Below are 26,183 nucleotides of genomic sequence, written 5' to 3'. Positions count from 1 at the left end.
GGCTCAGCGTGCCGTGCCGGAACCAGATTAGGGCCTGAAGCCATCCTGCGGTGTTGCGGCCAGCTCACAAGAAAGCGAGTTGAAGAAAGGAGCTCAGGGGCACTGTAATTCACAAACCTGCAGAGTTATAAATGACAGCTATCGTCCAAAAATAGACTGAAGTAAGGCTGCCAAGAGGACTTGAAAGCGGGGCAGAATTGCAGGAAACCGATTTCAGGAGGTAGACTGGAATTGCATTGAAAGCATAGGAAAAGAGGCAGAACGTCCACAATGATGCACTTGGCCAAAAAGGGCGTATGCGTTTTTTCCTGAATATATTCAGGAAAAAACGCATACGCCCTTTTTGGCCAACCAAGCAAGCTTGCAAAGGAAATCTGCACTACAATGAAGTCTCACTTCCCCCCGGTCAAAAGGGCCATCTGAAAAAAGTGTAAAATCCAGAAAAGCAGGACAGGCCATGGAGAACTGGGAGCCTTGTTATGCTGATGGGCGGGATGTAAATTGCCAACAGACACTCGGGAGAAGTGTATGGTGTTTCCTGAAATATCTAAAAAACAAAGCAACAGAGCCTAGGGCACTTCCACTTATGGTCCTATAGCTTAGGGAAATTAAAATCAAAAAGACACAGCCACCCCAAAGTTTGGGACGCCTCTGTTTACAGGAACCTCGTTTACAGTACAAGTTCAACATCGCAGAAAGTGAAAAATGGATAAAGAAGTTGTGGTATTTACTTACAAAGCAATATCACTCAGCAATGAAATCTGTGTCATCAGGCCCTTAGCAGCACAATGAGTGGATTCAGGTATGATGATTCTAACTGAAATAAGTCACACAGAAATAGAAACATCATAAGATATCAGTAATACACGGAATGTAAACTTGGCTACACAGGAACTGAATTACAGAACAGAACAGGGTCTCAAATTTAGAAAACCAACTTATGCTTGCTTAAGGGGAAAGGTGAGTTGGGGTGCTGCATAAAACCAGAGATTGAAATGAGCACAGATAAAGTTCCTTAAGCCAAATATGGAATAGACAAGAGCTACTCCTTGCTCAACGAAATGGACTCAACACCGCATATTAAACGCCTAAGAATGTACCTGACTAGTAAGTATCTTAAAACCTATGGATTGCTATGTCTCCGAAAGAGAATCAAGCATGTGTACAGGGGCATAAACGCAGCAGTGATAGGATTGGAGAGGTTCGGTGAGCAAATGAAGACCCTTTGAAGTCATATTGCATGGTACCCATTCCACGGGTTTCAACTACCCAGGTTTTAGGTATTCTTCCTTCAGCTAAAACATGCATATGGAACCCAAGTATGATCAACCACATGAACGGGAGACGTGTTCAAATATGTCTCAGTTTTCCTCCCCTGGTACTCAGGTGCAACATTCCAGACGCTTTACTAACACTCTCCCCACTTGGAGAGTCAGTCCCTTTAACCTCCTGTTTGGCCCAGTTTGCAATTTCTGCGGAAGATGAACAGGAATAGCGAGAACCAATGAGAGGCTAGCTGGAGGTGTCTGGACGGGCAAATTTAACTCTCATTTCCCACCAGGAAGAGGAAATAACCAAAGGCTCAGTGTGCCGTGCCGGAACCAGATTAGGGCCTGAAGCCATCCTGCGGTGTTGCGGCCAGCTCACAAGAAAGCGAGTTGAAGAAAGGAGCTCAGGGGCACTGTAATTCACAAACCTGCAGAGTTATAAATGACAGCTATCGTCCAAAAATAGACTGAAATAAGGCTGCCAAGAGGACTTGAAAGTGGGGCAGAATTGCAGGAAACCGATTTCAGGAGGTAGACTTTAATTGCATTGAAAGCATAGGAAAAGAGGCAGAACGTCCACAATGATGCACTTGGCCAAAAAGGGCGTATGCGTTTTTTCCTGAATATATTCAGGAAAAAACGCATACGCCCTTTTTGGCCAACCAAGCAAGCTTGCAAAGGAAATCTGCACTACAATGAAGTCTCACTTCCCCCCGGTCAAAAGGGCCATCTGAAAAAAGTGTAAAATCCAGAAAGGCAGGACAGGCCATGGAGAACTGGGAGCCTTGTTATGCTGATGGGCGGGATGTAAATTGCCAACAACCACTCGGGAGAAGTGTATGGTGTTTCCTGAAACATCTAAAAAACAAAGCAACAGAGCCTAGGGCACTTCCACTTATGGTCCTATAGCTTAGGGAAATTAAAATCAAAAAGACACAGCCACCCCAAAGTTTGGGACGCCTCTGTTTACAGGAACCTCGTTTACAGTACAAGTTCAACATCGCATTAAGTGAAAAATGGATAAAGAAGTTGTGGTATTTACTTACAAAGCAATATCACTCAGCAATGAAATCTGTGTCATCAGGCCCTTAGCAGCACAATGAGTGGATTCAGTTATGATGATTCTAACTGAAATAAGTCACACAGAAAAAGAAACATCATAAGATATCAGTAATACACGGAATGTAAACTTGGCTACACAGGAACTGAATTACAGAACAGAACAGGGTCTCAAATTTAGAAAACCAACTTATGCTTGCTTAAGGGGAAAGGTGAGTTGGGGTGCTGCATAAAACCAGAGATTGAAATGAGCACAGATAAAGTTCCTTAAGCCAAATATGGAATAGACAAGAGCTACTCCTTGCTCAACAAAATGGACTCAACACCGCATATTAAACGCCTAAGAATGTACCTGACTAGTAAGTATCTTAAAACCTATGGATTGCTATGTCTCCGAAAGAGAATCAAGCATGTGTACAGGGGCATAAACGCAGCAGTGATAGGATTGGAGAGGTTCGGTGAGCAAATGAAGACCCTTTGAAGTCATATTGCATGGTACCCATTCCACGGGTTTCAACTACCCAGGTTTTAGGTATTCTTCCTTCAGCTAAAACATGCATGTGGAACCCAGAGTATGATCAACCATGTGAACGGGAGACGTGTTCAAATATGTCTCAGTTTTCCTCCCCTGGTACTCGGGTGCAACATTCCAGACGCTTTACTAACACTCTCCCCACTTGGAGAGTCAGTCCCTTTAACCTCCTGTTTGGCCCAGTTTGCAATTTCTGCGGAAGATGAACAGGAATAGCGAGAACCAATGAGAGACTAGCTGGAGGTGTCTGGACGGGCAAATTTAACTCTCATTTCCCACCAGGAAGAGGAAATAACCAAAGGCTCAGCGTGCCGTGCCGTAACAAGATTAGGGCCTGAAGCCATCCTGCGGTGTTGCGGCCAGGTCACAAGAAAGCGAGTTGAAGAAAGGAGCTCAGGGGCACTGTAATTCACAAACCTGCAGAGTTATAAATGACAGCTATCGTCCAAAAATAGACTGAAGTAAGGCTGCCAAGAGGACTTCAAAGCGGGGCAGAATTGCAGGAAACTGATTTCAGGAGGTAGACTGGAATTGCATTGAATGCATAGGAAAAGAGGCAGAACGTCCACAATGATGCACTTGGCCAAAAAGGGCGTATGCGTTTTTTCCTGAATATATTCAGGAAAAAACGCATACGCCCTTTTTGGCCAACCAAGCAAGCTTGCAAAGGAAATCTGCACTACAAAGAAGTCTCACTTCCCCCCGGTCAAAAGGGCCATCTGAAAAAAGTGTAAAATCCAGAAAGGCAGGACAAGCCATGGAGAACTGGGAGCCTTGTTATGCTGATGGGCGGGATGTAAATTGCCAACAGACACTAGGGAGAAGTGTATGGTGTTTCCTGAAACACCTAAAAAACAAAGCAACAGAGCCTAGGGCACTTCCACTTATGGTCCTATAGCTTAGGGAAATTAAAATCAAAAAGATACAGCCACCCCAAAGTTTGGAACGGCTCTGTTTACAAGAACCTCGTTTACAGTACAAGTTCAACATCGCCGAAAGTGAAAAACGGATAAAGAAGTTGTGGTATTTACTTACAAAGCAATATCACTCAGCAATGAAATCTGTGTCATCAGGCCCTTAGCATCACAATGAGTGGATTCAGGTATGATGATTCTAACTGAAATAAGTCACACAGAAAAAGAAACATCATAAGATATCACTAATACACGGAATGTAAACGTGGCTACACAGGAACTGAATTCCAAAACAGAACAGGGTCTCAAATTTAGAAAACCAACTTATGCTTGCTTAAGGGGAAAGGTGAGTTGGGGTGCTGCATAAAACCAGAGATTGAAATGTGCACAGATAAATTTCCTTAAGCCAAATATGGAATAGACAATAGCTACTCCTTGCTCAATGAAATGGACTCAACACCCCATATTAAACGCCTAAGAATGTACCTGACTAGTAAGTATCTTAAAACCTATGGATTGCTATGTCTCCAAAAGAGAATCAAGCGTGTGTACAGGGGCATAAACGCAGCAGTGATAGGATTGGAGAGGTTCGGTGAGCAAATGAAGACCCTTTGAAGTCATATTGCATGGTACCCATTACACGGGTCTCAACTCTCCAGGGTTAAGGTATTCTTCCTTCAGCTAAAACATGCATGTGGAACCCAGAGTATGATCAACCGTGTGAACGGGAGATGTGTTCAAATATGTCTCAGTTTTCGTACCCTGGTACTCGGGTGCAACATTCCAGACGCTTTACTAACACTCTCCCCACTTGGAGAGTCAGTCCCTTTAACCTCCTGTTTGGCCCAGTTTGCAATTTCTGCGGAAGATGAACAGGACTAGCGAGAACCAATGAGAGACTAACTGGAGGTGTCTGGACGGGCAAATTTAACTCTCATTTCCCACCAGGAAGAGGAAGTAACCAAAGGCTCAGCGTGCCGTGCCGGAACCAGATTAGGGCCTGAAGCCATCCTGCGGTGTTGCGGCCAGCTCACAAGAAAGCGAGTTGAAGAAAGGAGCTCAGGGGCACTGTAATTCACAAACCTGCAGAGTTATAAATGACAGCTATCGTCCAAAAATATACTGAAGTAAGACTGCCAAGAGGACTTGAAAGCGGGGCAGAATTGCAGGAAACCGATTTCAGGAGGTAGACTGGAATTGCATTGAAAGCATAGGAAAAGAGGCAGAACGTCCACAATGATGCACTTGGCCAAAAAGGGCGTATGCGTTTTTTCCTGAATATATTCAGGAAATAAGGCATACGCGCTTTTTGGCCAACCAAGCAAGCTTGCAAAGGAAATCTGCACTACAATGAAGTCTCACTTCCCCCCGGTCAAAAGGGCCATCTGAAAAAAGTGTAAAATCCAGAAAGGCAGGACAGGCCATGGAGAACTGGGAGCCTTGTTATGCTGATGGGCGGGATGTAAATTGCCAACAGCCACTGGGGAGAAGTGTATGGTGTTTCCTGAAACATCTAAAAAACAAAGCAACAGAGCCTAGGGCACTTCCACTTATGGTCCTATAGCTTAGGGAAATTAAAATCAAAAAGACACAGCCACCCCAAAGTTTGGAACGGCTCTGTTTACAAGAACCTCGTTTACAGTACAAGTTCAACATCGCAGCAAGTGAAAAATGGATAAAGAAGTTGTGGTATTTACTTACAAAGCAATATCACTCAGCAATGAAATCTATGTCATCAGGCCCTTAGCAGCACAATGAGTGGATTCAGGTATGATGATTCTAACTGAAATAAGTCACACAGAAAAAGAAACATCATAAGATATCAGTAATACACGGAATGTAAACTTGGCTACACAGGAACTGAATTCCAAAACAGAACAGGGTCTCAAATTTAGAAAACCAACTTATGCTTGCTTAAGGGGAAAGGTGAGTTGGGGTGCTGCATAAAACCAGAGATTGAAATGAGCACAGATAAATTTCCTTAAGCCAAATATTGAATAGACAAGAGCTACTCCTTGCTCAAAGTAATGGACTCAACACCCCATATTAAACGCCTAAGAATGTACCTGACTAGTAAGTATCTTAAAACCTATGGATTGCTATGTCTCCAAAAGAGAATCAAGCGTGTGTACAGGGGCATAAACGCAGCAGTGATAGGATTGGAGAGGTTCGGTGAGCAAATGAAGACCCCTTGAAGTCATATTGCATGGTACCCATTCCACGGGTCTCAACTCTCCAGGTTTAAGGTATTCTTCCTTCAGCTAAAACATGCATGTGGAACACAGAGTATGATCAACCATGTGAACGGGAGACGTGTTCAAATATGTCTCAGTTTTCCTCCCCTGGTACTCGGGTGCAACATTCCAGACGCTTTACTAACACTCTCTCGACTTGGAGAGTCAGCGCCTTTAACCTCCTGTTTGGCCAAGTTTGCAATTTCTGCGGAAGATGAACAGGAATAGGGAGAACCAATGAGAGACTAGCTGGAGGGGTCTGGACGGGCAAATTTAACTCTCATTTCCCACCAGGAAGAGGAAATAACCAAAGGCTCAGTGTGCCGTTCCGGAACCAGATTAGGGCCTGAAGACATTCTGCGGAGTTGCGGCCAGCTCAAAAGAAAGCGAGTTGAAGAAAGGAGCTCAGGGGCACTGTAATTCACAAACATGCAGAGTTTTAAATGACAGCTATCGTCCAAAAATATACTGAAGTAAGGCTGCCAAGAGGACTTGAAAGCGGGGCAGAATTGCAGGAAACCGATTTCAGGAGGTAGACTGGAATTGCATTGAAAGCATAGGAAAAGAGGCAGAACGTCCACAATGATGCACTTGGCCAAAAAGGGCGTATGCGTTTTTTCCTGAATATATTCAGGAAAAAACGCATACGCCCTTCTTGGCCAACCAAGCAAGCTTGCAAAGGAAATCTGCACTACAATGAAGTCTCACTTCCCCCCGGTCAAAAGGGCCATCTGAAAAAAGTGTAAAATCCAGAAAGGCAGGACAGGCCATGGAGAACTGGGAGCCTTGTTATGCTGATGGGCGGGATGTAAATTGCCAACAGACACTCGGGAGAAGTGTATGGTGTTTCCTGAAACATCTAAAAAACAAAGCAACAGAGCCTAGGGCACTTCCACTTATGGTCCTATAGCTTAGGGAAATTAAAATCAAAAAGACACGGCCACCCCAAAGTTTGGGACGCCTCTGTTTACAAGAACCTCGTTTACCGTACAAGTTCAATATCACAGAAAGTGAAAAATGGATAAAGAACTTGTGGTACTTATGTACAATGCAGTATCACTCAGCAATGAAATCTATGTCATCAGGCCCGTAGCAGCATAATGAGTGGATTCAGGTACGATGATTCTAACTGAAATAAGTCACACAGAAAAAGAAACATCATAAGATATCACTAATACACGGAATGTAAACTTGGCTACACAGGAACTGAATTCCAAAACAGAAGAGGGTCTAAAATTTAGAAAACCAACTTATGCTTGCTTAAGGGGAAAGGTGAGTTGGGGTGCTGCATAAAACCAGAGATTGAAATGAGCACAGATAAAGTTCCTTAAGCCAAATATGGAATAGACAAGAGCTACTCCTTGCTCAACGAAATGGACTCAACACCCCATATTAAACGCCTAAGAATGTACCTGACTAGTAAGTATCTTAAAACCTATGGATTGCTATGTCTCCAAAAGAGAATCAAGCGTGTGTACAGGGGCATAAACGCAGCAGTGATAGGATTGGAGAGGTTCGGTGAGCAAATGAAGACCCTTTGAAGTCATATTGCATGGTACCCATTCCACGGGTCTCAACTCTCCAGGTTTAACGTATTCTTCCTTCAGCTAAGACATGCATGTGGAACCCAGAGTATGATCAACCATGTGAACGGGAAACGTGTTCAAATATGTCTCAGTTTTCCTCCCCTGGTACTCGGGTGCAACATTCCAGACGCTTTACTAACACTCTCCCCACTTGGAGAGTCAACGCCTTTAACCTCCTGTTTGGCCAAGTTTGCAATTTCTGCGGAAGATGAACAGGAATAGGGAGAACCAATGAGAGACTAGCTGGAGGTGTCTGGATGGGCAAATTTAACTCTCATTTCCCACCAGGAAGAGGAAATAACCAAAGGATCAGTGTGCCGTTCCGGAACCAGATTAGGGCCTGAAGCCATTCTGCGGTGTTGCGGCCAGCTCAAAAGAAAACGAGTTGAAGAAAGGAGCTCAGGGGCACTGTAATTGACAAACCTTCAGAGTTATAAATGACAGCTATCGTCCAAAAATATACTGAAGTAAGGCTGCCAAGAGGACTTGAAAGTGGGGCAGAATTGCAGGAAACCGATTTCAGGAGGTAGACTGGAATTGCATTGAAAGCATAGGAAAAGAGGCAGAACGTCCACAATGATGCACTTGGCCAAAAAGGGCGTATGCGTTTTTCCCTGAATATATTCAGGAAAAAACTCATACGCCCTTCTTGGCCAACCAAGCAAGCTTGCAAAGGAAATCTGCACTACAATGAAGTCTCACTTCCCCCCGGTCAAAAGGGCCATCTGAAAAAAGTGTAAAATCCAGAAAGGCAGGACAGGCCATGGAGAACTGGGAGCCTTGTTATGCTGATGGGCGGGATGTAAATTGCCAACAGACACTCGGGAGAAGTGTATGGTGTTTCCTGAAACATCTAAAAAACAAAGCAACAGAGCCTAGGGCACTTCCACTTATGGTCCTATAGCTTAGGGAAATTAAAATCAAAAAGACACAGCCACCCCAAAGTTTGGGACGCCTCTGTTTACAAGAACCTCGTTTACCGTACAAGTTCAATATCACAGAAAGTGAAAAATGGATAAAGAACTTGTGGTACTTACGTACAATGCAGTATCACTCAGCAATGAAATCTATGTCATCAGGCCCGTAGCAGCATAATGAGTGGATTCAGGTACGATGATTCTAACTGAAATAAGTCACACAGAAAAAGAAACATCACAAGATATCACTAATACACGGAATGTAAACTTGGCTACACAGGAACTGAATTCCAAAACAGAACAGGGTCTCAAATTTAGAAAACCAACTTATGCTTGCTTAAGGGGAAAGGTGAGTTGGGGTGCTGCATAAAATCAGAGATTGAAATGAGCACAAATAAATTTACTTAAGCCAAATATGGAATAGACAAGAGCTACTCCTTGCTCAACGAAATGGACTCAACACCCCATATTAAACGCCTGAGAATGTACCTGACTAGTAAGTATCTTAAAACCTATGGATTGCTATGTCTCCAAAAGAGAATCAAGCGTGTTTACAGGGGCATAAACGCAGCAGTGATAGGATTGGAGAGGTTCGGTGAGCAAATGAAGACCCTTTGAAGTCATATTGCATGGTACCCATTCCACGGGTCTCAACTCTCCAGGTTTAACGTATTCTTCCTTCAGCTAAAACATGCATGTGGAACCCAGAGTATGATCAACCATGTGAACGGGAGACGTGTTCAAATATGTCTCAGTTTTCCTCCCCTGGTACTCGGGTGCAACATTCCAGACGCTTTACTAACACTCTCCCCACTTGGAGAGTCAGCGCCTTTAACATCCTGTTTGGCCAAGTTTGCAATTTCTGCGGAAGATGAACAGGAATAGTGAGAACCAATGAGAGACTAGCTGGAGGTGTCTGGACGGGCAAATTTAACTCTCATTTCCCACCAGGAAGAGGAAATAACCAAAGGATCAGTGTGCCGTTCCGGAACCAGATTACGGCCTGAAGCCATTCTGCGGTGTTGCGGCCAGCTCAAAAGAAAGCGAGTTGAAGAAAGCAGCTCAGGGGCACTGTAATTCACAAACCTGCAGAGTTATAAATGACAGCTATCGTCCAAAAATATACTGAAGTAAGGCTGCCAAGAGGACTTGAAAGCGGGGCAGAATTGCAGGAAACCGATTTCAGGAGGTAGACTGGAATTGCATTGAAAGCATAGGAAAAGAGGCAGAACGTCCACAATGATGCACTTGGCCAAAAAGGGCGTATGCGTTTTTTCCTGAATATATTCAGGAAAAAACGCATACGCACTTCTTGGCCAACCAAGCAAGCTTGCAAAGGAAATCTGCACTACAATGAAGTCTCACTTCCCCCCGGTCAAAAGGGCCATCTGAAAAAAGTGTAAAATCCAGAAAGGCAGGACAGGCCATGGAGAACTGGGAGCCTTGTTATGCTGATGGGCGGGATGTAAATTGCCAACAGACACTCGGGAGAAGTGTATGGTGTTTCCTGAATCATCTAAAAAACAAAGCAACAGAGCCTAGGGCACTTCCACTTATGGTCCTATAGCTTAGGGAAATTAAAATCAAAAAGACACAGCCACCCCAAAGTTTGGGACGCCTCTGTTTACAAGAACCTCGTTTACCGTACAAGTTCAATATCACAGAAAGTGAAAAATGGATAAAGAACTTGTGGTACTTACGTACAATGCAGTATCACTCAGCAATGAAATCTATGTCATCAGGCCCGTAGCAGCATAATGAGTGGATTCAGGTACGATGATTCTAACTGAAATAAGTCACACAGAAAAAGAAACATCATAAGATATCACTAATACACGGAATGTAAACTTGGCTACACAGGAACTGAATTCCAAAACAGAACAGGGTCTCATATTTAGAAAACCAACTTATGCTTGCTTAAGGGGAAAGGTGAGTTGGGGTGCTGCATAAAACCAGAGATTGAAATGAGCACAGATAAACTTCCTTAAGCCAAATATGGAATAGACAAGAGCTACTCCTTGCTCAACGAAATGGACTCAACACCCCATATTAAACGCCTAAGAATGTACGTGACTAGTAAGTATCTTAAAACCTATGGATGGCTATGTCTCCAAAAGAGAATCAAGCGTGTGTACAAGGGCATAAACGCAGCAATGATAGGATTGGAGAGGTTCGGTGAGCAAATGAAGACCCTTTGAAGTCATATTGCATGGTACCCATTCCACGGGTCTCAACTCTCCATGTTTAAGGTATTCTTCCTTCAGCTAAAACATGCATGTGGAACCCAGAGTATGATCAACCGTGTGAACAGGAGACGTGTTCAAATATGTCTCAGTTTTCCTCCCCTGGTACTCAGGTACAACATTCCAGACGCTTTACTAACACTCTCCCCACTTGGAGAGTCAGTCCCTTTAACCTCCTTTTTGGCCCAGTTTGCAATTTCTGCGGAAGATGAACAGGAATAGGGAGAACCAATGAGAGACTAGCTGGAGGTGTCTGGACGGGCAAATTTAACTCTCATTTCCCACCAGGAAGAGGAAATAACCAAAGGCTCAGCATGCCGTGCCCGAACCAGATTAGGGCCTGAAGCCAACCTGCGGTGTTACGGCCAGCTCAAAAGAAAGCGAGTTGAAGAAAGGAGCTCAGGGGCACTGTAATTCACAAACCTGCAGAGTTATAAATGACAGCTATCGTCCAAAAATATACTGAAGTAAGGCTGCCAAGAGGACTTGAAAGCGGGGCAGAATTGCAGGATACCGATTTCAGGAGGTAGACTGGAATTGCATTGAAAGCATAGGAAAAGAGGCAGAACGTCCACAATGATGCACTTGGCCAAAAAGGGCGTATGCGTTTTTTCCTGAATATATTCAGGAAAAAACGCATACGCCCTTTTTGGCCAACCAAGCAAGCTTGCAAAGGAAATCTGCACTACAATGAAGTCTCACTTCCCCCCGGTCAAAAGGGCCATCTGAAAAAAGTGTAAAATCCAGAAAGGCAGGACAGGCCATGGAGAACTGGGAGCCTTGTTATGCTGATGGGCGGGATGTAAATTGCCAACAGAAACTCGGGAGAAGTGTATGGTGTTTCCTGAAACATCTAAAAAACAAAGCAACAGAGACTAGGGCACTTCCACTTATGGTCCTATAGCTTAGGGAAATTAAAATCAAAAAGACACATCCGCCCGAAAGTTTGGGACGCCTCTGGTTACAAGAACCTCGTTTACTGTACAAGTTCACTATCACAGAAAGTGAAAAATGGATAAAGAACTTGTGGTACTTACGTACAATGCAGTATCACTCAGCAATGAAATCTATGTCATCAGGCCCGTAGCAGCATAATGAGTGGATTCAGGTACGATGATTCTAACTGAAATAAGTCACACAGAAAAAGAAACATCATAAGATATCACTAATACACGGAATGTAAACGTGGCTACACAGGAACTGAATTACAGAACAGAACAGGGTCTCAAATTTAGAAAACCAACTTATGCTTGCTTAAGAGTAAAGGTGAGTTGGGGTGCTGCATAAAACCAGAGATCGAAATGAGCACAGATAAAGTTCCTTAAGTCAAATATGGAATAGACAAGAGCTACTCCTTGCTCAACAAAATGGACTCAACACCCCATATTAAACGCCTAAGAATGTACCTGACTAGTAAGTATCTTAAAACCTATGGATTGCTATGTCTCCAAAAGAGAATCAAGCATGTGTGCAGGGGCATAAACGCAGCAGTGATAGGATTGGAGAGGTTCGGTGAGCAAATGAAGACCCTTTGAAGTCATATTGCATGGTACCCATTCCACGGGTCTCAACTCTCCAGGTTTAAGGTATTCTTCCTTCAGCTAAAACATGCATGTGGAACCCAAGTATGATCAACCATGTGAACGGGAGACGTGTTCAAATATGTCTCAGTTTTCCTCCCCTGGTACTCGGGTGCAACATTCCAGACGCTTTACTAACACTCTCCCCACTTGGAGAGTCAGCGCCTTTAACCTCCTGTTTGGCCCAGTTTGCAATTTCTGCAGAAGATGAACAGGAATAGCGAGAACCAATGAGAGGCTAGCCGGAGGTGTCTGGACGGGCAAATTTAACTCTCATTTCCCACCACAGAGAGGAAATAACCAAAGGCTCAGCGTGCTGTACCGGAACCAGATTAGGGCCTGAAGCCATCCTGCGGTGTTGCGGCCAGGTCACAAGAAAGCGAGTTGAAGAAAGGAGCTCAGGGGCACTGTAATTCACAAACCTGCAGAGTTATAAATGACAGCTATCGTCCAAAAATAGACTGAAGTAAGGCTGCCAAGAGGACTTGAAAGCGGGGCAGAATTGCAGGAAACCGATTTCAGGAGGTAGACTGGAATTGCATTGAAAGCATAGGAAAAGAGGCAGAACGTCCACAATGATGCACTTGGCCAAAAAGGGCGTATGCGTTTTTTCCTGAATATATTCAGGAAAAAACGCATACGCCCTTTTTGGCCAACCAAGCAAGCTTGCAAAGGAAATCTGCACTACAATGAAGTCTCACTTCCCCCCGGTCAAAAGGGCCATCTGAAAAAAGTGTAAAATCCAGAAAGGCAGGACAGGCCATGGAGAACTGGGAGCCTTGTTATGCTGATGGGCGGGATGTAAATTGCCAACAGACACTCGGGAGAAGTGTATGGTGTTTCCTGAAACATCTAAAAAACAAAGCAACAGAGCCTAGGGCACTGCCACTTATGGTCCTATAGCTTAGGGAAATTAAAATCAAAAAGACACAGCCACCCCAAAGTTTGGGACGCCTCTGTTTACAAGAACCTCGTTTACAGTACAATTTCAACATCGCAGAAAGTGAAAAATGGATAAAGAAGTTGTGGTATTTACTTACAAAGCAATATTACTCAGCAATGAAATCTATGTCATCAGGCCCTTAGCATCACAATGAGTGGATTCAGGTATGATGATTCTAACTGAAATAAGTCACACAGAAAAAGAAACATCATAAGATATCAGTAATACACGGAATCTAAACTTGGCTACACAGGAACTGAATTCCAAAACAGAACAGGGTCTCAAATTTAGAAAACCAACTTATGCTTGCTTAAGGGGAAAGGTGAGTTGGGGTGCTGCCTAAAACCAGAGATCGAAATGAGCACAGATAAAGTTCCTTAAGCCAAATATGGAATAGACAAGAGCTACTCCTTGCTCAACAAAATGGACTCAACACCCCATATTAAACGCCTAAGAATGTACCTGACTAGTAAGTATCTTAAAACCTATGGATTGCTATGTCTCCAAAAGAGAATCAAGCGTGTGTACAGGGGCATAAACGCAGCAGTGATAGGATTGGAGAGGTTCGGTGAGCAAATGAAGACCCTTTGAAGTCATATTGCATGGTACCCATTACAAGGGTCTCAACTCTCCAGGTTTAAGGTATTCTTCCTTCAGCTAAAACATGCATGTGGAACCCAGAGTATGATCAACCGTGTGAACGGGAGACGTGTTCAAATATGTCTCAGTTTTCCTCCCCTGGTACTCGGGTGCAACATTCCAGACGCTTTACTAACACTCTCCCCACTTGGAGAGTCAGCGCCTTTAACCTCCTGTTTGGCCCAGTTTGCAATTTCTGCGGAAGATGAACAGGAATAGGGAGAACCAATGAGAGACTAGCTGGAGGTGTCTGGACGGGCAAATTTAACTCTCATTTCCCACCAGGAAGAGGAAATAACCAAAGGCTCAGCGTGCCGTGCCGGAACCAGATTAGGGACTGAAGCGATCCGGCGGTGTTGCGGCCAGCTCAAAAGAAAGCGAGTTGAAGAAAGGAGCTCAGGGGCACTGTAATTCACAAACCTGCAGAGTTATAAATGACAGCTATCGTCCAAAAATAGACTGAAGTAAGGCTGCCAAGAGGACTTGAAAGCGGGGCAGAATTGCAGGAAACCGATTTCAGGAGGTAGACTGGAATTGCATTGAAAGCATAGGAAAAGAGGCAGAACGTCCACAATGATGCACTTGGCCAAAAAGGGCGTATGCGTTTTTTCCTGAATATATTCAGGAAAAAACGCATACGCCCTTTTTGGCCAACCAAGCAAGCTTGCAAAGGAAATCTGCACTACAATGAAGTCTCACTTCCCCCCGGTCAAAAGGGCCATCTGAAAAAAGTGTAAAATCCAGAAAGGCAGGACAGGCCATGGAGAACTGGGAGCCTTGTTATGCTGATGGGCGGGATGTAAATTGCCAACAGAAACTCCGGAGAAGTGTATGGTGTTTCCTGAAACATCTAAAAAACAAAGCAACAGAGCCTAGGGCACTTCCACTTATGGTCCTATAGCTTAGGGAAATTAAAATCAAAGAGACACAGCCGCCCAAAAGTTTGGGACGCCTCTGGTTACAAGAACCTCGTTTACTGTACAAGTTCACTATCACAAAAAGTGAAAAATGGATAAAGAAGTTGTGGTATTTACTTACAAAGCAATATCACTCAGCAATGAAATCTATGTCATCAGGCCCCTAGCATCACAATGAGTGGATTCAGGTATGATGATTCTAACTGAAATAAGTCACACAGAAAAAGAAACATCATAAGATATCAGTAATACACGGAATCTAAACTTGGCTACACAGGAACTGAATTACAGAACAGAACAGGGTCTCAAATTTAGAAAACCAACTTATGCTTGCTTAAGGGGAAAGGTGAGTTGGGGTGCTGCATAAAACCAGAGATTGAAATGAGCACAGATAAAGTTCCTTAAGTCAAATATGGAATAGACAAGAGCTACTCCTTGCTCAACGAAATGGACTCAACACCGCATATTAAATGCCTAAGAATGTACCTGACTAGTAAGTATCGTAAAACCTATGGATTGCTATGTCTCCAAAAGAGAATCAAGCATGTGTACAGGGGCATAAACGCAGGAGTGATAGGATTGGAGAGGTTCGGTGAGCAAATGAAGACCCTTTGAAGTCATATTGCATGGTACCCATTCCACAGGTCTCAACTCTCCAGGTTTAAGGTATTCTTCCTTCAGCTAAAACATGCATGTGGAACCCAAGTATGATCAACCATGTGAACGGGAGACGTGTTCAAATATGTCTCAGTTTTCCTCCCCTGGTACTCGGGTGCAACATTCCAGACGCTTTACTAACACTCTCCCCACTTGGAGAGTCAGCGCCTTTAACCTCCTGTTTGGCCCAGTTTGCAATTTCTGCGGAAGATGAACAGGAATAGCGAGAACCAATGAGAGACTAGCTGGAGGTGTCTGGACCTGCAAATTTAACTCTCATTTCCCACCAGGAAGAGGAATTAACCAAAGGCTCAGCGTGCCGTGCCGGAACCAGATTAGGGCCTGAAGCCATCCTGCGGTGTTGCGGCCAGGTCACAAGAAAGCGAGTTGAAGAAAGGAGCTCAGGGGCACTGTAATTCACAAACCTGCAGAGTTATAAATGACAGCTATCGTCCAAAAATACACTGAAGTAAGGCTGCCAAGAGGACTTGAAAGCAGGGCAGAATTGCAGGAAACCGATTTCAGGAGGTAGACTGGAATTGCATTGAAAGCATAGGAAAAGAGGCAGAACGTCCACAATGATGCACTTGGCCAAAAAGGGCGTATGCGTTTTTTCCTGAATATATTCAGGAAAAAACGCATACGCCCTTTTTGGCCAACCAAGCAAGCTTGCAAAGGAAATCTGCACTACAATGAAGTCTCACTTCCCCCCGGTCAAAAGGGCCATCTGAAAAAAGTGTAAAATCCAGAAAGGCAGGACAGGCCATGGAGAACTGGGAGCCTTGTTATGCTGATGGGCGGGATGTAAATTGCCAACAACCACTCGGGAGAAGTGTATGGTGTTTCCTGAAACATCTAAAAAACAAAGCAACAGAACCTAGGGCACTTCCACTTATGGTCCTATAGCTTAGGGAAATTAAAATCAAAAAGACACAGCCACCCCAAAGTTTGGAACGGCTCTGTTTACAAGAACCTCGTTTACAGTACAAGTTCAACATCGCAGAAAGTGAAAAATGGATAAAGAAGTTGTGGTATTTACTTACAAAGCAATATCACTCAGCAATGAAATCTGTGTCATCAGGCCCTTAGCAGCACAATGAGTGGATTCAGGTATGATGATTCTAACAGAAGTAAGTCACACAGAAAAAGAAACATCATAAGATATCAGTAATACACGGAATGTAAACTTGGCTACACAGGAACTGAATTACACAACAGAACAGGGTCTCAAATTTAGAAAACCAACTTATGCTTGCTTAAGGGTAAAGGTGAGTTGGGGTGCTGCATAAAACCAGAGATTGAAATGAGCACAGATAAAGTTCCTTAAGTCAAATATGGAATAGACAAGAGCTACTCCTTGCTCAACGAAATGGACTCAACACCGCATATTAAATGCCTAAGAATGTACCTGACTAGTAAGTATCTTAAAAACCTATGGATTGCTATGTCTCCGAAAGAGAATCAAGCATGTGTACAGGGGCATAAACGCAGCAGTGATAGGATTGGAGAGGTTCGGTGAGCAAATGAAGACCCTTTGAAGTCATATTGCATGGTACCCATTACACGGGTCTTAACTCTCCAGGTTTAAGGTATTCTTCCTTCAACTAAAACATGCATGTGGAACCCAAGTATGATCAACCATGTGAACGGGAGACGTGTTCAAATATGTCTCAGTTTTCCTCCCCTGGTACTCGGGTGCAACATTCCAGACGCTTTACTAACACTCTCCCCACTTGGAGAGTCAGCGCCTTTAACCTCCTGTTTGGCACAGTTTGCAATTTCTGCGGAAGATGAACAGGAATAGCGAGAACCAATGAGAGGCTAGCTGGAGGTGTCTGGACGGGCAAATTTAACTCTCATTTCCCACCAGGAAAAGGAAATAACCAAAGGCTCAGCGTGCCGTGCCGGAACCAGATTAGGGCCTGAAGCCATCCTGCGGTGTTGCGGCCAGGTCACAAGAAAGCAAGTTGAAGAAAGGAGCTCAGGGGCACTGTAATGCACAAACCTGCAGAGTTATAAATGACAGCTATCGTCCAAAAATAGACTGAAGTAAGGCTGCCAAGAGGACTTGAAAGCAGGGCAGAATTGCAGGAAACCGATTTCAGGAGGTAGACTGGAATTGCATTGCAAGCATAGGAAAAGAGGCAGAACGTCCACAATGATGCACTTGGCCAAAAAGGGCGTATGCGTTTTTTCCTGAATATATTCAGGAAAAAACGCATACGCCCTTTTTGGCCAACCAAGCAAGCTTGCAAAGGAAATCTGCACTACAATGAAGTCTCACTTCCCCCCGGTCAAAAGGGCCATCTGAAAAAAGTGTAAAATCCAGAAAGGCAGGACAGGCCATGGAGAACTGGGAGCCTTGTTATGCTGATGGGCGGGATGTAAATTGCCAACAACCACTCGGGAGAAGTGTATGGTGTTTCCTGAAACATCTAAAAAACAAAGCAACAGAACCTAGGGCACTTCCACTTATGGTCCTATAGCTTAGGGAAATTAAAATCAAAAAGACACAGCCACCCCAAAGTTTGGAACGGCTCTGTTTACAAGAACCTCGTTTACAGTACAAGTTCAACATCGCAGAAAGTGAAAAATGGATAAAGAAGTTGTGGTATTTACTTACAAAGCAATATCACTCAGCAATGAAATCTGTGTCATCAGGCCCTTAGCAGCACAATGAGTGGATTCAGGTATGATGATTCTAACAGAAGTAAGTCACACAGAAAAAGAAACATCATAAGATATCAGTAATACACGGAATGTAAACTTGGCTACACAGGAACTGAATTACCGAACAGAACAGGGACTCAAATTTAGAAAACCAACTTATGCTTGCTTAAGGGTAAAGGTGAGTTGGGGTGCTGCATAAAACCAGAGATTGAAATGAGCACAGATAAAGTTCCTTAAGTCAAATATGGAATAGACAAGAGCTACTCCTTGCTCAACGAAATGGACTCAACACCGCATATTAAATGCCTAAGAATGTACCTGACTAGTAAGTATCTTAAAAACCTATGGATTGCTATGTCTCCGAAAGAGAATCAAGCATGTGTACAGGGGCATAAACGCAGCAGTGATAGGATTGGAGAGGTTCGTTGAGCAAATGAAGACCCTTTGAAGTCATATTGCATGGTACCCATTACACGGGTCTTAACTCTCCAGGTTTAAGGTATTCTTCCTTCAACTAAAACATGCATGTGGAACCCAAGTATAATCAACCATGTGAACGGGAGACGTGTTCAAATATGTCTCAGTTTTCCTCCCCTGGTACTCGGGTGCAACATTCCAGACGCTTTACTAACACTCTCCCCACTTGGAGAGTCAGCGCCTTTAACCTCCTGTTTGGCACAGTTTGCAATTTCTGCGGAAGATGAACAGGAATAGTGAGAACCAATGAGAGGCTAGCTGGAGGTGTCTGGACGGGCAAATTTAACTCTCATTTCCCACCAGGAAAAGGAAATAACCAAAGGCTCAGCGTGCCGTGCCGGAACCAGATTAGGGCCTGAAGCCATCCTGCGGTGTTGCGGCCAGGTCACAAGAAAGCAAGTTGAAGAAAGGAGCTCAGGGGCACTGTAATGCACAAACCTGCAGAGTTATAAATGACAGCTATCGTCCAAAAATAGACTGAAGTAAGGCTGCCAAGAGGACTTGAAAGCAGGGCAGAATTGCAGGAAACCGATTTCAGGAGGTAGACTGGAATTGCATTGCAAGCATAGGAAAAGAGGCAGAACGTCCACAATGATGCACTTGGCCAAAAAGGGCGTATGCGTTTTTTCCTGAATATATTCAGGAAAAAACGAATACGCCCTTTTTGGCCAACCAAGCAAGCTTGCAAAGGAAATCTGCACTACAATGAAGTCTCACTTTCCCCCGGTCAAAAGGGCCATCTGAAAAAAGTGTAAAATCCAGAAAGGCAGGACAGGCCATGGAGAACTAGGAGTCTTGTTATGCTGATGGGCGGGATGTAAAAACGCATACGCCCTTTTTGGCCAACCAAGCAAGCTTGCAAAGGAAATCTGCACTACAATGAAGTCTCACTTCCCCCAGGTCAAAAGGGCCATCTGAAAAAAGTGTAAAATCCAGAAAGGCAGGACAGGCCATGGAGAACTGGGAGCCTTGTTATGCTGATGGGCGGGATGTAAATTGCCAACAACCACTCGGGAGAAGTGTATGGTGTTTCCTGAAACATCTAAAAAACAAAGCAACAGAACCTAGGGCACTTCCACTTATGGTCCTATAGCTTAGGGAAATTAAAATCAAAAAGACACAGCCACCCCAAAGTTTGGAACGGCTCTGTTTACAAGAACCTCGTTTACAGTACAAGTTCAACATCGCAGAAAGTGAAAAATGGATAAAGAAGTTGTGGTATTTACTTACAAAGCAATATCACTCAGCAATGAAATCTGTGTCATCAGGCCCTTAGCAGCACAATGAGTGGATTCAGGTATGATGATTCTAACTGAAGTAAGTCACACAGAAGAAGAAACATCATAAGATATCAGTAATACACGGAATGTAAACTTGGCTACACAGGAACTGAATTACAGAACAGAACAGGGTCTCAAATTTAGAAAACCAACTTATGCTTGCTTAAGGGGAAAGGTGAGTTGGGGTGCTGCATAAAACCAGAGATTGAAATGAGCACAGATAAAGTTCCTTAGGCCAAATATGGAATAGACAAGAGCTACTCCTTGCTCAACGAAATGGACTCAACACCGCATATTAAACGCCTAAGAATGTACCTGATTAGTAAGTATCTTAAAACCTATAGATTGCTATGTCTCCGAAAGAGAATCAAGCATGTGTACAGGGGCATAAACGCAGCACTGATAGGATTGGAGAGGTTCGGTGAGCAAATGAAGACCCTTTGAAGTCATATTGCATGGTACTCATTCCACGGGTTTCAACTACCCAGGTTTTAGGTATTCTTCCTTCAGCTAAAACATGCATGTGGAACCCAGAGTATGATCAACCATGTGATCGGGAGACGTGTTCAAATATGTCTCAGTTTTCCTCCCCTGGTACTCGGGTGCAACATTCCAGACGCTTTACTAACACTCTCCCCACTTGGAGAGTCAGCGCCTTTAACCTCCTGTTTGGCACAGTTTGCAATTTCTGCGGAAGATGAACAGGAATAGTGAGAACCAATGAGAGGCTAGCTGGAGGTGTCTGGACGGGCAAATTTAACTCTCATTTCCCACCATGAGGAGGAAATAACCAAAGGCTCAGCGTGCCGTGCCAGAACCAGATTAGGGCCTGAAGCCATCCTGCGGTGTTGCAGCCATGTCACAAGAAAGCGAGTTGAAGAAAGGAGCTCAGGGGCACTGTAATTCACAAACCTGCAGAGTTATAAATGACAGCTATCGTCCAAAAATAGACTGAAGTAAGGCTGCCAAGAGGACTTGAAAGCGGGGCAGAATTGCAGGAAACCGATTTCAGGAGGTAGACTGGAATTGCATTGAAAGCATAGGAAAAGAGGCAGAACGTCCACAATGATGCACTTGGCCAAAAAGGGCGTATGCGTTTTTTCCTGAATATATTCAGGAAAAAACGCATACGCCCTTTTTGGCCAACCAAGCAAGCTTGCAAAGGAAATCTGCACTACAATGAAGTCTCACTTCCCCCCGGTCAAAAGGGCCATCTGAAAAAAGTGTAAAATCCAGAAAGGCAACAGGCCATTGAGAACTGGGAGCCTTGTTATGCTGATGGGCGGCATGTAAATTGCCAACAGACACTCGGGAGAAGTGTATGGTGTTTCCTGAAACATCTAAAAAACAAAGCAACAGAGCCTACGGCACTTCCACTTATGGTCCTATAGCTTAGGGAAATTAAAATCAAAAAGACACAGCCACCCCAAAGTTTGGAACGGCTCTGTTTACAAGAACCTCGTTTACAGTACAAGTTCAACATCGCAGAAAGTGAAAAATGGATAAAGAAGTTGTGGTATTTACTTACAAAGCAATATCACTCAGCAATGAAATCTGTGTCATCAGGCCCTTAGCAGCACAGTGAGTGGATTCAGGTATGATTATTCTAACTGAAATAAGTCACACAGAAAAAGAAACATCATAAGATATCAGTAATACACGGAATGTAAACTTGGCTACACAGGAACTGAATTACAGAACAGAACAGGGTCTCAAATTTAGAAAACCAACTTATTCTTGCTTAAGGGTAAAGGTGAATTGGGGTGCTGCATAAAACCAGAGATTGAAATGAGCACAGATAAAGTTCCTTAAGCCAAATATGGAATAGACAAGAGCTACTCCTTGCTCAACGAAATGGACTCAACACCCCATATTAAACGCCTAAGAATGTACCTGACTAGTAAGTATCTTAAAACCTATGGATTGCTATGTCTCCGAAAGAGAATCAAGCATGTGTACAGGGGCATAAACGCAGCAGTGATAGGATTGGAGAGGTTCAGTGAGCAAATGAAGACCCTTTGAAGTCATATTGCATGGTACCCATTCCACGGGTTTCAACTACCCAGGTTTAAGGTATTCTTCCTTCAGCTAAAACATGCATGTGGAACCTAGAGTATGATCAACCATGTGATCGGGAGACGTGTTCAAATATGTCTCAGTTTTCCTCCCCTGGTACTCGGGTGCAACATTCCAGACGCTTTACTAACACTCTCCCCACTTGGACAGTCAGCGCCTTTAACCTCCTGTTTGGCCCAGTTTGCAATTTCTGCGGAAGATGAACAGGAATAGCGAGAACCAATGAGAGGCTAGCTGGAGGTGTCTGGACGGGCAAATTTAACTCTCATTTCCCACCAGGAAGAGGAAATAACCAAAGGCTCAGCGTGCCGTACCGGAGCCAGATTAGGGCCTGAAGCCATCCTGCGGTGTTGCGGCCAGCTCAAAAGAAAGCGAGTTGAAGAAAGGAGCTCAGGGGCACTGTAATTCACAAACCTGCAGAGTTATAAATGACAGCTATCGTCCAAAAATAGACTGAAGTAAGGCTGCCAAGAGGACTTGAAAGTGGGGCAGAATTGCAGGAAACCGATTTCAGGAGGTAGACTGGAATTGCATTGAAAGCATAGATAAAGAGGCAGAACGTCCACAATGATGCACTTGGCCAAAAAGGGCGTATGCGTTTTTTCCTGAATATATTCAGGAAAAAACGCATACGCCCTTTTTGGCCAACCAAGCAAGCTTGCAAAGGAAATCTGCACTACAATGAAGTCTCACTTCCCCCCAGTCAAAAGGGCAATCTGAAAAAAGTGTAAAATCCAGAAAGGCAACAGGCCATTGAGAACTGGGAGCCTTGTTATGCTGATGGGCGGGATGTAAATTGCCAACAGACACTCGGAAAAAGTGTATGGTGTTTCCTGAAACATCTAAAAAACAAAGCAACAGAGCCTACGGCACTTCCACTTATGGTCCTATAGCTTAGGGAAATTAAAATCAAAAAGACACAGCCACCCCAAAGTTTGGAACGGCTCTGTTTACAAGAACCTCGTTTACAGTACAAGTTCAACATCGCAGAAAGTGAAAAATGGATAAAGAAGTTGTGGTATTTACTTACAAAGCAATATCACTCAGCAATGAAATCTGTGTCATCAGGCCCTTAGCAGCACAGTGAGTGGATTCAGGTATGATTATTCTAACTGAAATAAGTCACACAGAAAAAGAAACATCATAAGATATCAGTAATACACGGAATGTAAACTTGGCTACACAGGAACTGAATTACAGAACAGAACAGGGTCTCAAATTTAGAAAACCAACTTATTCTTGCTTAAGGGTAAAGGTGAGTTGGGGTGCTGCATAAAACCAGAGATTGAAATGAGCACAGATAAAGTTCCTTAAGCCAAATATGGAATAGACAAGAGCTACTCCTTGCTCAACGAAATGGACTCAACACCCCATATTAAACGCCCAAGAATGTACCTGACTAGTAAGTATCTTAAAACCTATGGATTGCTATGTCTCCGAAAGAGAATCAAGCATGTGTACAGGGGCATAAACGCAGCAGTGATAGGATTGGAGAGGTTCAGTGAGCAAATGAAGACCCTTTGAAGTCATATTGCATGGTACCCATTCCACGGGTTTCAACTACCCAGGTTTAAGGTATTCTTCCTTCAGCTAAAACATGCATGTGGAACCTAGAGTATGATCAACCATGTGATCGGGAGACGTGTTCAAATATGTCTCAGTTTTCCTCCCCTGGTACTCGGGTGCAACATTCCAGACGCTTTACTAACACTCTCCCCACTTGGAGAGTCAGCGCCTTTAACCTCCTGTTTGGCCCAGTTTGCAATTTCTGCGGAAGATGAACAGGAATAGCGAGAACCAATGAGAGGCTAGCTGGAGGTGTCTGGACGGGCAAATTTAACTCTCATTTCCCACCAAGAAGAGGAAATAACCAAAGGCTCAGCGTGCCGTACCGGAGCCAGATTAGGGCCTGAAGCCATCCTGCGGTGTTGCGGCCAGCTCAAAAGAAAGCGAGTTGAAGAAAGGAGCTCAGGGGCACTGTAATTCACAAACCTGCAGAGTTATAAATGACAGCTATCGTCCAAAAATAGACTGAAGTAAGGCTGCCAAGAGGACTTGAAAGTGGGGCAGAATTGCAGGAAACCGATTTCAGGAGGTAGACTGGAATTGCATTGAAAGCATAGATAAAGAGGCAGAACGTCCACAATGATGCACTTGGCCAAAAAGGGCGTATGCGTTTTTTCCTGAATATATTCAGGAAAAAACGCATACGCCCTTTTTGGCCAACCAAGCAAGCTTGCAAAGGAAATCTGCACTACAATGAAGTCTCACTTCCACCCGGTCAAAAGGGCCATCTGAAAAAAGTGTAAAATCCAGAAAGGCAGGACAGGCCATGGAGAACTGGGAGCCTTGTTATGCTGATGGGCGGGATGTAAATTGCCAACAACCACTCGGGAGAAGTGTATGGTGTTTCCTGAAACATCTAAAAAACAAAGCAACAGAACCTAGGGCACTTCCACTTATGGTCCTATAGATTAGGGAAATTAAAATCAAAAAGACACAGCCACCCGAAAGTTTGGAACGGCTCTGTTTACAAGAACCTCGTTTACAGTACAAGTTCAACATCGCAGAAAGTGAAAAATGGATAAAGAAGTTGTGGTATTTACTTACAAAGCAATATCACTCAGCAATGAAATCTGTGTCATCAGGCCCTTAGCAGCACAATGAGTGGATTCAGGTATGATGATTCTAACTGAAGTAAGTCACACAGAAGAAGAAACATCATAAGATATCAGTAATACACGGAATGTAAACTTGGCTACACAGGAACTGAATTACAGAACAGAACAGGGTCTCAAATTTAGAAAACCAACTTATGCTTGCTTAAGGGGAAAGGTGAGTTGGGGTGCTGCATAAAACCAGAGATTGAAATGAGCACAGATAAAGTTCCTTAGGCCAAATATGGAATAGACAAGAGCTACTCCTTGCTCAACGAAATGGACTCAACACCGCATATTAAACGCCTAAGAATGTACCTGATTAGTAAGTATCTTAAAACCTATAGATTGCTATGTCTCCGAAAGAGAATCAAGCATGTGTACAGGGGCATAAACGCAGCAGTGATAGGATTGGAGAGGTTCGGTGAGCAAATGAAGACCCTTTGAAGTCATATTGCATGGTACTCATTCCACGGGTTTCAACTACCCAGGTTTTAGGTATTCTTCCTTCAGCTAAAACATGCATGTGGAACCCAGAGTATGATCAACCATGTGATCGGGAGACGTGTTCAAATATGTCTCAGTTTTCCTCCCCTGGTACTCGGGTGCAACATTCCAGACGCTTTACTAACACTCTCCCCACTTGGAGAGTCAGCGCCTTTAACCTCCTGTTTGGCACAGTTTGCAATTTCTGCGGAAGATGAACAGGAATAGTGAGAACCAATGAGAGGCTAGCTGGAGGTGTCTGGACGGGCAAATTTAACTCTCATTTCCCACCATGAGGAGGAAATAACCAAAGGCTCAGCGTGCCGTGCCAGAACCAGATTAGGGCCTGAAGCCATCCTGCGGTGTTGCAGCCAGGTCACAAGAAAGCGAGTTGAAGAAAGGAGCTCAGGGGCACTGTAATTCACAAACCTGCAGAGTTATAAATGACAGCTATCGTCCAAAAATAGACTGAAGTAAGGCTGCCAAGAGGACTTGAAAGCGGGGCAGAATTGCAGGAAACCGATTTCAGGAGGTAGACTGGAATTGCATTGAAAGCATAGGAAAAGAGGCAGAACGTCCACAATGATGCACTTGGCCAAAAAGGGCGTATGCGTTTTTTCCTGAATATATTCAGGAAAAAACGCATACGCCCTTTTTGGCCAACCAAGCAAGCTTGCAAAGGAAATCTGCACTACAATGAAGTCTCACTTCCCCCCAGTCAAAAGGGCCATCTGAAAAAAGTGTAAAATCCAGAAAGGCAACAGGCCATTGAGAACTGGGAGCCTTGTTATGCTGATGGGCGGGATGTAAATTGCCAACAGACACTCGGAAAAAGTGTATGGTGTTTCCTGAAACATCTAAAAAACAAAGCAACAGAGCCTACGGCACTTCCACTTATGGTCCTATAGCTTAGGGAAATTAAAATCAAAAAGACACAGCCACCCCAAAGTTTGGAACGGCTCTGTTTACAAGAACCTCGTTTACAGTACAAGTTCAACATCGCAGAAAGTGAAAAATGGATAAAGAAGTTGTGGTATTTACTTACAAA

At 43.9% G+C, this 26,183-nt stretch overlaps 1 long non-coding RNA gene across 9 annotated transcripts in view; it reads right to left on the bottom strand.

Annotated features, from left to right (window-relative positions):
* The window catches only part of LOC307181396, a 531,327-nt gene that overhangs the window by 336,150 nt on the left and 168,994 nt on the right, over positions 1-26,183 (bottom strand). The window contains exon 4 of one of the 9 annotated variants that reach the window (XR_013826662.1): positions 13,371-13,451. The exons of the other annotated variants lie outside the window; for them this stretch is intronic. This is a non-coding gene — a long non-coding RNA (uncharacterized lncRNA). Of the gene's footprint in view, positions 1-13,370; positions 13,452-26,183 lie in introns of those variants that run through there. 9 annotated transcript variants of the gene reach the window in all.

Source organism: Stenella coeruleoalba (assembly GCF_951394435.1).
Source record: "Stenella coeruleoalba genome assembly, contig: scaffold_85, whole genome shotgun sequence".
Taxonomy (NCBI): Eukaryota; Metazoa; Chordata; class Mammalia; order Artiodactyla; family Delphinidae; genus Stenella; species Stenella coeruleoalba.
Note: the sequence above shows the minus strand (reverse complement) of the source record. Positions and strands in the feature narration are given on the sequence as shown.